Source organism: Salvelinus alpinus, chromosome 7 (assembly GCF_045679555.1).
Source record: "Salvelinus alpinus chromosome 7, SLU_Salpinus.1, whole genome shotgun sequence".
In the NCBI taxonomy this organism is placed as follows: domain Eukaryota; kingdom Metazoa; phylum Chordata; class Actinopteri; order Salmoniformes; family Salmonidae; genus Salvelinus; species Salvelinus alpinus.
In genome coordinates this window covers 42,612,289-42,623,447 of record NC_092092.1, presented here as the reverse complement: position 1 = coordinate 42,623,447, position 11,159 = coordinate 42,612,289, and the positions used below count along the sequence as shown (strand labels likewise).

Here is an 11,159-nt window from a genome sequence, read left to right as displayed (position 1 = left end):
AACTGGGACCGCTTGATCTGCAGTCAAATTCTCTACCACTGAGCTTTTCCCACGCTAATGGAAAAATGTCCAAAAATTGTCTAATAAGGGACATTTAAGATGGAGATCTACATAACCTAATAAAGAACACTCTCTCTTTGAAAGCACACATTAAAAAAGTATTTGATTTCAAGTTCACTAAAGGATTTGAACCTGAGTCCTCTTGATCTGAAGTCTATCGCACTTCCACCTTTGTTTGGAACTGTCTGACTGAGAGAAAAAACATCAAATGAGGGACATTTTAGATTGAGTAACAACTCCTGAAAATGAGCACTCCGACTCTCAAGATACAATTAGATAGTACTTGACATCAAGGGGGCACCAGGATTTGAATCTGGGACCTCTTGATCTGCAGTCAAATGCTCTACCACTGAGCTATACCCCCTCTGTCAGAAACTGTGTAAGATTGAAAAACTGTCTAACAAGGGCCATTTTAGATGGAGAGTTATTTTTCCTCTTCAAAATCTCTCCCTCTTGGAAAACACACCAGTAATGTATTTGATTTCAAGTGGATAGAAAAAAAAATTACCTGACACCTCTGGATCTCAAGAGCAGCAGACTACCCACTCTGTTTGGTACTGTTAGACTGAGAGAAAAAACATCAAATGAGGGACATTTTAGATTGAGTAACATAATCTAAAAAAGAATACTCTAACCGTCAAGATACACTTAGAAAGCACTTGATTTTAAGGGGGCACCAGAATTTGAAACTGGGACCGCTTGATCTGCAGTCAAATTCTCTACCACTGAGCTTATCCCACGCTAATGGAAAAATTTCCAAAAATTGTCTAATAAGGGACATTTAAGATGGAGATCTACATAACCTAATAAAGAACACTCTCTCTTTGAAAGCACACATTAAAAAAGTATTTGATTTCAAGTTCACTAAAGGATTTGAACCTGAGTCCTCTTGATCTGAAGTCTATCGCACTTCCACCTTTGTTTGGAACTGTCTGACTGAGAGAAAAAACATCAAATGAGGGACATTTTAGATTGAGTAACAACTCCTGAAAATGAGCACTCCGACTCTCAAGATACAATTAGATAGTACTTGACATCAAGGGGGCACCAGGATTTGAATCTGGGACCTCTTGATCTGCAGTCAAATGCTCTACCACTGAGCTATACCCCCTCTGTCAGAAACTGTGTAAGAGGGAAAAACTGTCTAACAAGGGCCATTTTAGATGGAGAGTTATTTTGCCTCTTCAAAAACTCTCCCTCTTGGAAAACACACCAGTAATGTATTTGATTTCAAGTGGATATAAAAAAGAATTACCTGACACCTCTGGATCTCAAGAGCAGCAGACTACCCACTCTGTTTGGTACTGTTAGACTGAGAGAAAAAACATCAAATGAGGGACATTTTAGATTGAGTAACATAATCTAAAAAAGAATACTCTAACCGTCAAGATACACTTAGAAAGCACTTGATTTTAAGGGGGCACCAGAATTTGAAATTGGGACCGCTTGATCTGCAGTCAAATTCTCTACCACTGAGCTTTTCCCACGCTAATGGAAAAATGTCCAAAAATTGTCTAATAAGGGACATTTAAGATGGAGATCTACATAACCTAATAAAGAACACTCTCTCTTCGAAAGCACACATTAAAAAAATATTTGATTTCAAGTTCACTAAAGGATTTGAACCTGAGTCCTCTTGATCTGAAGTCTATCGCACTTCCACCTTTGTTTGGAACTGTCTGACTAAGAGAAAAAACATCAAATGAGGGACATTTTAGATTGAGTAACAACTCCTGAAAATGAGCACTCCGACTCTCAAGATACAATTAGATAGTACTTGACATCAAGGGGGCACCAGGATTTGAACCTGGGACCTCTTGATCTGCAGTCAAATGCTCTACCACTGAGCTATACCCCCTCTGTCAGTAACTGTGTAAGAGGGAAAAACTGTCTAACAAGGGCCATTTTAGATGGAGAGTTATTTTGCCTCTTCAAAAACTCTCCCTCTTGGAAAACACACCAGTAATGTATTTGATTTCAAGTGGATAGAAGAAAAAAATTACCTGACACCTCTGGATCTCAAGAGCAGCAGACTACCCACTCTGTTTGGTACTGTTAGACTGAGAGAAAAAACATCAAATGAGGGACATTTTAGATTGAGAAACATAATCTAAAAAAGAATACTCTAACCGTCAAGATACACTTAGAAAGCACTTGATTTTAAGGGGGCACCAGAATTTGAAACTGGGACCGCTTGATCTGCAGTCAAATTCTCTACCACTGAGCTTTTCCCACGCTAATGGAAAAATGTCAAAAAATTGTCTAATAAGGGACATTTAAGATGAAGATCTACCTAACCTAATAAAGAACACTCTCTCTTTGAAAGCACACATTAAAAAAGTATTTGATTTCAAGTTCACTAAAGGATTTGAACCTGAGTCCTCTTGATCTGAAGTCTATCGCACTTCCACCTTTGTTTGGAACTGTCTGACTGAGAGAAAAAAACATCAAATGAGGGACATTTTAGATTGAGTAAGAACTCCTGATAATGAGCACTCCGACTCTCAAGATACAATTAGATAGTACTTGACATCAAGGGGGCACCAGGATTTGAACCTGGGACCTCTTGATATGCAGTCAATTGCTCTACCACTGAGCTATACCCCCTCTGTCAGAAACTGTGAAAGAGGGAAAAACTGTCTAACAAGGGCCATTTTAGATGGAGAGTTATTTTGCCTCTTCAAAAACTCTCCCTCTTGGAAAACACACCAGTAATGTATTTGATTTCAAGTGGATAGAAAAAAAAATTACCTGACACCTCTGGATCTCAAGAGCAGCAGACTACCCACTCTGTTTGGTACTGTTAGACTGAGAGAAAAAACATCAAATGAGGGACATTTTAGATTGAGTAACATAATCTAAAAAAGAAAACTCTAACCGTCAAGATACACTTAGAAAGCACTTGATTTTAAGGGGGCACCAGAATTTGAAACTGGGACCGCTTGATCTGCAGTCAAATTCTCTACCACTGAGCTTTTCCCACGCTAATGGAAAAATGTCCAAAAATTGTCTAATAAGGGACATTTAAGATGGAGATCTACATAACCTAATAAAGAACACTCTCTCTTTGAAAGCACACATTAAAAAAGTATTTGATTTCAAGTTCACTAAAGGATTTGAACCTGAGTCCTCTTGATCTGAAGTCTATCGCACTTCCACCTTTGTTTGGAACTGTCTGACTGAGAGAAAAAACATCAAATGAGGGACATTTTAGATTGAGTAACAACTCCTGAAAATGAGCACTCCGACTCTCAAGATACAATTAGATAGTACTTGACATCAAGGGGGCACCAGGATTTGAACCTGGGACCTCTTGATCTGCAGTCAAATGCTCTACCACTGAGCTATACCCCCTCTGTCAGAAACTGTGTAAGAGGGAAAAACTGTCTAACAAGGGCCATTTTAGATGGAGAGTTATTTTGCCTCTTCAAAAACTCTCCCTCTTGGAAAACACACCAGTAATGTATTTGATTTCAAGTGGATAGAAAAAAAAATTACCTGACACCTCTGGATCTCAAGAGCAGCAGACTACCCACTCTGTTTGGTACTGTTAGACTGAGAGAAAAAACATCAAATGAGGGACATTTTAGATTGAGTAACATAATCTAAAAAATAATACTCTAACCGTCAAGATACACTTAGAAAGCACTTGATTTTAAGGGGGCACCAGAATTTGAAACTGGGACCGCTTGATCTGCAGTCAAATTCTCTACCACTGAGCTTTTCCCACGCTAATGGAAAAATTTCCAAAAATTGTCTAATAAGGGACATTTAAGATGGAGATCTACATAACCTAATAAAGAACACTCTCTCTTCGAAAGCACACATTAAAAAAGTATTTGATTTCAAGTTCACTAAAGGATTTGAACATGAGTCCTCTTGATCTGAAGTCTATCGCACTTCCACCTTTGTTTGGAACTTTCTGACTGAGAGAAAAAACATCAAATGAGGGACATTTTAGATTGAGTAACAACTCCTGAAAATGAGCACTCCGACTCTCAAGATACAATTAGATAGTACTTGACATCAAGGGGGCACCAGGATTTGAACCTGGGACCTCTTGATCTGCAGTCAAATGCTCTACCACTGAGCTATACCCCCTCTGTCAGAATCTGTGTAAGAGGGAAAAACTGTCTAACAAAGGCCATTTTAGATGGAGAGTTATTTTGCCTCTTCAAAAACTCTCCCTCTTGGAAAACACACCAGTAATGTATTTGATTTCAAGTGGATAGAAGAAAAAAAATACCTGACACCTCTGGATCTCAAGAGCAGCAGACTACCCACTCTGTTTGGTTCTGTTAGACTGAGAGAAAAAACATCAAATGAGGGACATTTTAGATTGAGAAACATAATCTAAAAAAGAATACTCTAACCGTCAAGATACACTTAGAAAGCACTTGATTTTAAGGGGGCACCAGAATTTGAAACTGGGACCGCTTGATCTGCAGTCAAATTCTCTACCACTGAGCTTTTCCCACGCTAATGGAAAAATGTCCAAAAATTGTCTAATAAGGGACATTTAAGGTGGAGATCTACATAACCTAATAAAGAACACTCTCTCTTTGAAAGCACACATTAAAAAAGTATTTGATTTCAAGTTCACTAAAGGATTTGAACCTGAGTCCTCTTGATCTGAAGTCTATCGCACTTCCACCTTTGTTTGGAACTGTCTGACTGAGAGAAAAAACATCAAATGAGGGACATTTTAGATTGAGTAACAACTCCTGAAAATGAGCACTCCGACTCTCAAGATACAATTAGATAGTACTTGACATCAAGGGGGCACCAGGATTTGAACCTGGGACCTCTTGATCTGCAGTCAAATGCTCTACCACTGAGCTATACCCCCTCTGTCAGAAACTGTGTAAGAGGGAAAAACTGTCTAACAAGGGCCATTTTAGATGGAGAGTTATTTTGCCTCTTCAAAAACTCTCCCTCTTGGAAAACACACCAGTAATGTATTTGATTTCAAGTGGATAGAAAAAAAAATTACCTGACACCTCTGGATCTCAAGAGCAGCAGACTACCCACTCTGTTTGGTACTGTTAGACTGAGAGAAAAAACATCAAATGAGGGACATTTTAGATTGAGTAACATAATCTAAAAAAGAATACTCTAACCGTCAAGATACACTTAGAAAGCACTTGATTTTAAGGGGGCACCAGAATTTGAAACTGGGACCGCTTGATCTGCAGTCAAATTCTCTACCACTGAGCTTTTCCCACGCTAATGGAAAAATGTCCAAAAATTGTCTAATAAGGGACATTTAAGATGGAGATCTACATAACCTAATAAAGAACACTCTCTCTTCGAAAGCACACATTAAAAAAGTATTTGATTTCAAGTTCACTAAAGGATTTGAACATGAGTCCTCTTGATCTGAAGTCTATCGCACTTCCACCTTTGTTTGGAACTTTCTGACTGAGAGAAAAAACATCAAATGAGGGACATTTTAGATTGAGTAACAACTCCTGAAAATGAGCACTCCGACTCTCAAGATACAATTAGATAGTACTTGACATCAAGGGGGCACCAGGATTTGAACCTGGGACCTCTTGATCTGCAGTCAAATGCTCTACCACTGAGCTATACCCCCTCTGTCAGAAACTGTGTAAGAGGGAAAAACTGTCTAACAAGGGCCATTTTAGATGGAGAGTTATTTTGCCTCTTCAAAAACTCTCCCTCTTGGAAAACACACCAGTAATGTATTTGATTTCAAGTGGATAGAAGAAGAAAAAATTACCTGACACCTCTGGATCTCAAGAGCAGCAGACTACCCACTCTGTTTGGTACTGTTAGACTGAGAGAAAAAACATCAAATGAGGGACATTTTAGATTGAGTAACATAATCTAAAAAAGAATACTCTAACCGTCAAGATACACTTAGAAAGCACTTGATTTTAAGGGGGCACCAGAATTTGAAACTGGGACCGCTTGATCTGCAGTCAAATTCTCTACCACTGAGCTTTTCCCACGCTAATGGAAAAATGTCCAAAAATTGTCTAATAAGGGACATTTAAGATGGAGATCTACATAACCTAATAAAGAACACTCTCTCTTCGAAAGCACACATTAAAAAAGTATTTGATTTCAAGTTCACTAAAGGATTTGAACATGAGTCCTCTTGATCTGAAGTCTATCGCACTTCCACCTTTGTTTGGAACTTTCTGACTGAGAGAAAAAACATCAAATGAGGGACATTTTAGATTGAGTAACAACTCCTGAAAATGAGCACTCCGACTCTCAAGATACAATTAGATAGTACTTGACATCAAGGGGGCACCAGGATTTGAACCTGGGACCTCTTGATCTGCAGTCAAATGCTCTACCACTGAGCTATACCCCCTCTGTCAGGAATCTGTGTAAGAGGGAAAAACTGTCTAACAAGGGCCATTTTAGATGGAGAGTTATTTTGCCTCTTCAAAAACTCTCCCTCTTGGAAAACACACCAGTAATGTATTTGATTTCAAGTGGATAGAAAAAAAAATTACCTGACACCTCTGGATCTCAAGAGCAGCAGACTACCCACTCTGTTTGGTACTGTTAGACTGAGAGAAAAAACATCAAATGAGGGACATTTTAGATTGAGTAACATAATCTAAAAAAGAATACTCTAACCGTCAAGATACACTTAGAAAGCACTTGATTTTAAGGGGGCACCAGAATTTGAAACTGGGACCGCTTGATCTGCAGTCAAATTCTCTACCACTGAGCTTTTCCCACGCTAATGGAAAAATGTCCAAAAATTGTCTAATAAGGGACATTTAAGATGGAGATCTACATAACCTAATAAAGAACACTCTCTCTTCGAAAGCACACATTAAAAAAGTATTTGATTTCAAGTTCACTAAAGGATTTGAACATGAGTCCTCTTGATCTGAAGTCTATCGCACTTCCACCTTTGTTTGGAACTTTCTGACTGAGAGAAAAAACATCAAATGAGGGACATTTTAGATTGAGTAACAACTCCTGAAAATGAGCACTCCGACTCTCAAGATACAATTAGATAGTACTTGACATCAAGGGGGCACCAGGATTTGAACCTGGGACCTCTTGATCTGCAGTCAAATGCTCTACCACTGAGCTATACCCCCTCTGTCAGAATCTGTGTAAGAGGGAAAAACTGTCTAACAAAGGCCATTTTAGATGGAGAGTTATTTTGCCTCTTCAAAAACTCTCCCTCTTGGAAAACACACCAGTAATGTATTTGATTTCAAGTGGATAGAAGAAAAAAAATACCTGACACCTCTGGATCTCAAGAGCAGCAGACTACCCACTCTGTTTGGTTCTGTTAGACTGAGAGAAAAAACATCAAATGAGGGACATTTTAGATTGAGAAACATAATCTAAAAAAGAATACTCTAACCGTCAAGATACACTTAGAAAGCACTTGATTTTAAGGGGGCACCAGAATTTGAAACTGGGACCGCTTGATCTGCAGTCAAATTCTCTACCACTGAGCTTTTCCCACGCTAATGGAAAAATGTCCAAAAATTGTCTAATAAGGGACATTTAAGGTGGAGATCTACATAACCTAATAAAGAACACTCTCTCTTTGAAAGCACACATTAAAAAAGTATTTGATTTCAAGTTCACTAAAGGATTTGAACCTGAGTCCTCTTGATCTGAAGTCTATCGCACTTCCACCTTTGTTTGGAACTGTCTGACTGAGAGAAAAAACATCAAATGAGGGACATTTTAGATTGAGTAACAACTCCTGAAAATGAGCACTCCGACTCTCAAGATACAATTAGATAGTACTTGACATCAAGGGGGCACCAGGATTTGAACCTGGGACCTCTTGATCTGCAGTCAAATGCTCTACCACTGAGCTATACCCCCTCTGTCAGAAACTGTGTAAGAGGGAAAAACTGTCTAACAAGGGCCATTTTAGATGGAGAGTTATTTTGCCTCTTCAAAAACTCTCCCTCTTGGAAAACACACCAGTAATGTATTTGATTTCAAGTGGATAGAAAAAAAAATTACCTGACACCTCTGGATCTCAAGAGCAGCAGACTACCCACTCTGTTTGGTACTGTTAGACTGAGAGAAAAAACATCAAATGAGGGACATTTTAGATTGAGTAACATAATCTAAAAAAGAATACTCTAACCGTCAAGATACACTTAGAAAGCACTTGATTTTAAGGGGGCACCAGAATTTGAAACTGGGACCGCTTGATCTGCAGTCAAATTCTCTACCACTGAGCTTTTCCCACGCTAATGGAAAAATTTCCAAAAATTGTCTAATAAGGGACATTTAAGATGGAGATCTACATAACCTAATAAAGAACACTCTCTCTTCGAAAGCACACATTAAAAAAGTATTTGATTTCAAGTTCACTAAAGGATTTGAACATGAGTCCTCTTGATCTGAAGTCTATCGCACTTCCACCTTTGTTTGGAACTTTCTGACTGAGAGAAAAAACATCAAATGAGGGACATTTTAGATTGAGTAACAACTCCTGAAAATGAGCACTCCGACTCTCAAGATACAATTAGATAGTACTTGACATCAAGGGGGCACCAGGATTTGAACCTGGGACCTCTTGATCTGCAGTCAAATGCTCTACCACTGAGCTATACCCCCTCTGTCAGAATCTGTGTAAGAGGGAAAAACTGTCTAACAAAGGCCATTTTAGATGGAGAGTTATTTTGCCTCTTCAAAAACTCTCCCTCTTGGAAAACACACCAGTAATGTATTTGATTTCAAGTGGATAGAAGAAAAAAAATACCTGACACCTCTGGATCTCAAGAGCAGCAGACTACCCACTCTGTTTGGTTCTGTTAGACTGAGAGAAAAAACATCAAATGAGGGACATTTTAGATTGAGAAACATAATCTAAAAAAGAATACTCTAACCGTCAAGATACACTTAGAAAGCACTTGATTTTAAGGGGGCACCAGAATTTGAAACTGGGACCGCTTGATCTGCAGTCAAATTCTCTACCACTGAGCTTTTCCCACGCTAATGGAAAAATGTCCAAAAATTGTCTAATAAGGGACATTTAAGATGGAGATCTACATAACCTAATAAAGAACACTCTCTCTTCGAAAGCACACATTAAAAAAGTATTTGATTTCAAGTTCACTAAAGGATTTGAACATGAGTCCTCTTGATCTGAAGTCTATCGCACTTCCACCTTTGTTTGGAACTTTCTGACTGAGAGAAAAAACATCAAATGAGGGACATTTTAGATTGAGTAACAACTCCTGAAAATGAGCACTCCGACTCTCAAGATACAATTAGATAGTACTTGACATCAAGGGGGCACCAGGATTTGAACCTGGGACCTCTTGATCTGCAGTCAAATGCTCTACCACTGAGCTATACCCCCTCTGTCAGAATCTGTGTAAGAGGGAAAAACTGTCTAACAAAGGCCATTTTAGATGGAGAGTTATTTTGCCTCTTCAAAAACTCTCCCTCTTGGAAAACACACCAGTAATGTATTTGATTTCAAGTGGATAGAAGAAAAAAAATACCTGACACCTCTGGATCTCAAGAGCAGCAGACTACCCACTCTGTTTGGTTCTGTTAGACTGAGAGAAAAAACATCAAATGAGGGACATTTTAGATTGAGAAACATAATCTAAAAAAGAATACTCTAACCGTCAAGATACACTTAGAAAGCACTTGATTTTAAGGGGGCACCAGAATTTGAAACTGGGACCGCTTGATCTGCAGTCAAATTCTCTACCACTGAGCTTTTCCCACGCTAATGGAAAAATGTCCAAAAATTGTCTAATAAGGGACATTTAAGGTGGAGATCTACATAACCTAATAAAGAACACTCTCTCTTTGAAAGCACACATTAAAAAAGTATTTGATTTCAAGTTCACTAAAGGATTTGAACCTGAGTCCTCTTGATCTGAAGTCTATCGCACTTCCACCTTTGTTTGGAACTGTCTGACTGAGAGAAAAAACATCAAATGAGGGACATTTTAGATTGAGTAACAACTCCTGAAAATGAGCACTCCGACTCTCAAGATACAATTAGATAGTACTTGACATCAAGGGGGCACCAGGATTTGAACCTGGGACCTCTTGATCTGCAGTCAAATGCTCTACCACTGAGCTATACCCCCTCTGTCAGAATCTGTGTAAGAGGGAAAAACTGTCTAACAAAGGCCATTTTAGATGGAGAGTTATTTTGCCTCTTCAAAAACTCTCCCTCTTGGAAAACACACCAGTAATGTATTTGATTTCAAGTGGATAGAAGAAAAAAAATACCTGACACCTCTGGATCTCAAGAGCAGCAGACTACCCACTCTGTTTGGTTCTGTTAGACTGAGAGAAAAAACATCAAATGAGGGACATTTTAGATTGAGAAACATAATCTAAAAAAGAATACTCTAACCGTCAAGATACACTTAGAAAGCACTTGATTTTAAGGGGGCACCAGAATTTGAAACTGGGACCGCTTGATCTGCAGTCAAATTCTCTACCACTGAGCTTTTCCCACGCTAATGGAAAAATGTCCAAAAATTGTCTAATAAGGGACATTTAAGATGGAGATCTACATAACCTAATAAAGAACACTCTCTCTTCGAAAGCACACATTAAAAAAGTATTTGATTTCAAGTTCACTAAAGGATTTGAACATGAGTCCTCTTGATCTGAAGTCTATCGCACTTCCACCTTTGTTTGGAACTTTCTGACTGAGAGAAAAAACATCAAATGAGGGACATTTTAGATTGAGTAACAACTCCTGAAAATGAGCACTCCGACTCTCAAGATACAATTAGATAGTACTTGACATCAAGGGGGCACCAGGATTTGAACCTGGGACCTCTTGATCTGCAGTCAAATGCTCTACCACTGAGCTATACCCCCTCTGTCAGAAACTGTGTAAGAGGGAAAAACTGTCTAACAAGGGCCATTTTAGATGGAGAGTTATTTTGCCTCTTCAAAAACTCTCCCTCTTGGAAAACACACCAGTAATGTATTTGATTTCAAGTGGATAGAAAAAAAAATTACCTGACACCTCTGGATCTCAAGAGCAGCAGACTACCCACTCTGTTTGGTACTGTTAGACTGAGAGAAAAAACATCAAATGAGGGACATTTTAGATTGAGTAACATAATCTAAAAAATAATACT

The 11,159-nt window shown here is 38.7% G+C and overlaps 13 non-coding genes across 13 annotated transcripts; all 13 read right to left on the bottom strand.

The window, feature by feature from the left end:
* Window positions 1–1,846: 1,846 nt before the first annotated feature.
* Window positions 1,847–1,918, bottom strand: trnac-gca (transfer RNA cysteine (anticodon GCA)). The gene has a single exon. It is a non-coding gene; the product is annotated as a tRNA-Cys (tRNA).
* Window positions 1,919–2,595: 677 nt separating this feature from the next.
* trnac-gca (transfer RNA cysteine (anticodon GCA)) lies at window positions 2,596–2,667 on the bottom strand. Its single transcript has one exon. It is a non-coding gene; the product is annotated as a tRNA-Cys (tRNA).
* A 675-nt stretch (window positions 2,668–3,342) lies between these two features.
* trnac-gca (transfer RNA cysteine (anticodon GCA)) lies at window positions 3,343–3,414 on the bottom strand. The gene has a single exon. It is a non-coding gene; the product is annotated as a tRNA-Cys (tRNA).
* A 675-nt stretch (window positions 3,415–4,089) lies between these two features.
* Window positions 4,090–4,161, bottom strand: trnac-gca (transfer RNA cysteine (anticodon GCA)). Its single transcript has one exon. It is a non-coding gene; the product is annotated as a tRNA-Cys (tRNA).
* Window positions 4,162–4,837: 676 nt separating this feature from the next.
* trnac-gca (transfer RNA cysteine (anticodon GCA)) lies at window positions 4,838–4,909 on the bottom strand. The gene has a single exon. It is a non-coding gene; the product is annotated as a tRNA-Cys (tRNA).
* Window positions 4,910–5,584: 675 nt separating this feature from the next.
* trnac-gca (transfer RNA cysteine (anticodon GCA)) lies at window positions 5,585–5,656 on the bottom strand. The gene has a single exon. It is a non-coding gene; the product is annotated as a tRNA-Cys (tRNA).
* A 678-nt stretch (window positions 5,657–6,334) lies between these two features.
* Window positions 6,335–6,406, bottom strand: trnac-gca (transfer RNA cysteine (anticodon GCA)). The gene has a single exon. It is a non-coding gene; the product is annotated as a tRNA-Cys (tRNA).
* Window positions 6,407–7,082: 676 nt separating this feature from the next.
* On the bottom strand, window positions 7,083–7,154 carry trnac-gca (transfer RNA cysteine (anticodon GCA)). The gene has a single exon. It is a non-coding gene; the product is annotated as a tRNA-Cys (tRNA).
* A 676-nt stretch (window positions 7,155–7,830) lies between these two features.
* trnac-gca (transfer RNA cysteine (anticodon GCA)) lies at window positions 7,831–7,902 on the bottom strand. Its single transcript has one exon. It is a non-coding gene; the product is annotated as a tRNA-Cys (tRNA).
* Window positions 7,903–8,577: 675 nt separating this feature from the next.
* trnac-gca (transfer RNA cysteine (anticodon GCA)) lies at window positions 8,578–8,649 on the bottom strand. Its single transcript has one exon. It is a non-coding gene; the product is annotated as a tRNA-Cys (tRNA).
* A 676-nt stretch (window positions 8,650–9,325) lies between these two features.
* trnac-gca (transfer RNA cysteine (anticodon GCA)) lies at window positions 9,326–9,397 on the bottom strand. Its single transcript has one exon. It is a non-coding gene; the product is annotated as a tRNA-Cys (tRNA).
* Window positions 9,398–10,073: 676 nt separating this feature from the next.
* trnac-gca (transfer RNA cysteine (anticodon GCA)) lies at window positions 10,074–10,145 on the bottom strand. Its single transcript has one exon. It is a non-coding gene; the product is annotated as a tRNA-Cys (tRNA).
* A 676-nt stretch (window positions 10,146–10,821) lies between these two features.
* On the bottom strand, window positions 10,822–10,893 carry trnac-gca (transfer RNA cysteine (anticodon GCA)). The gene has a single exon. It is a non-coding gene; the product is annotated as a tRNA-Cys (tRNA).
* Between the last annotated feature and the right edge of the window lie 266 nt (window positions 10,894–11,159).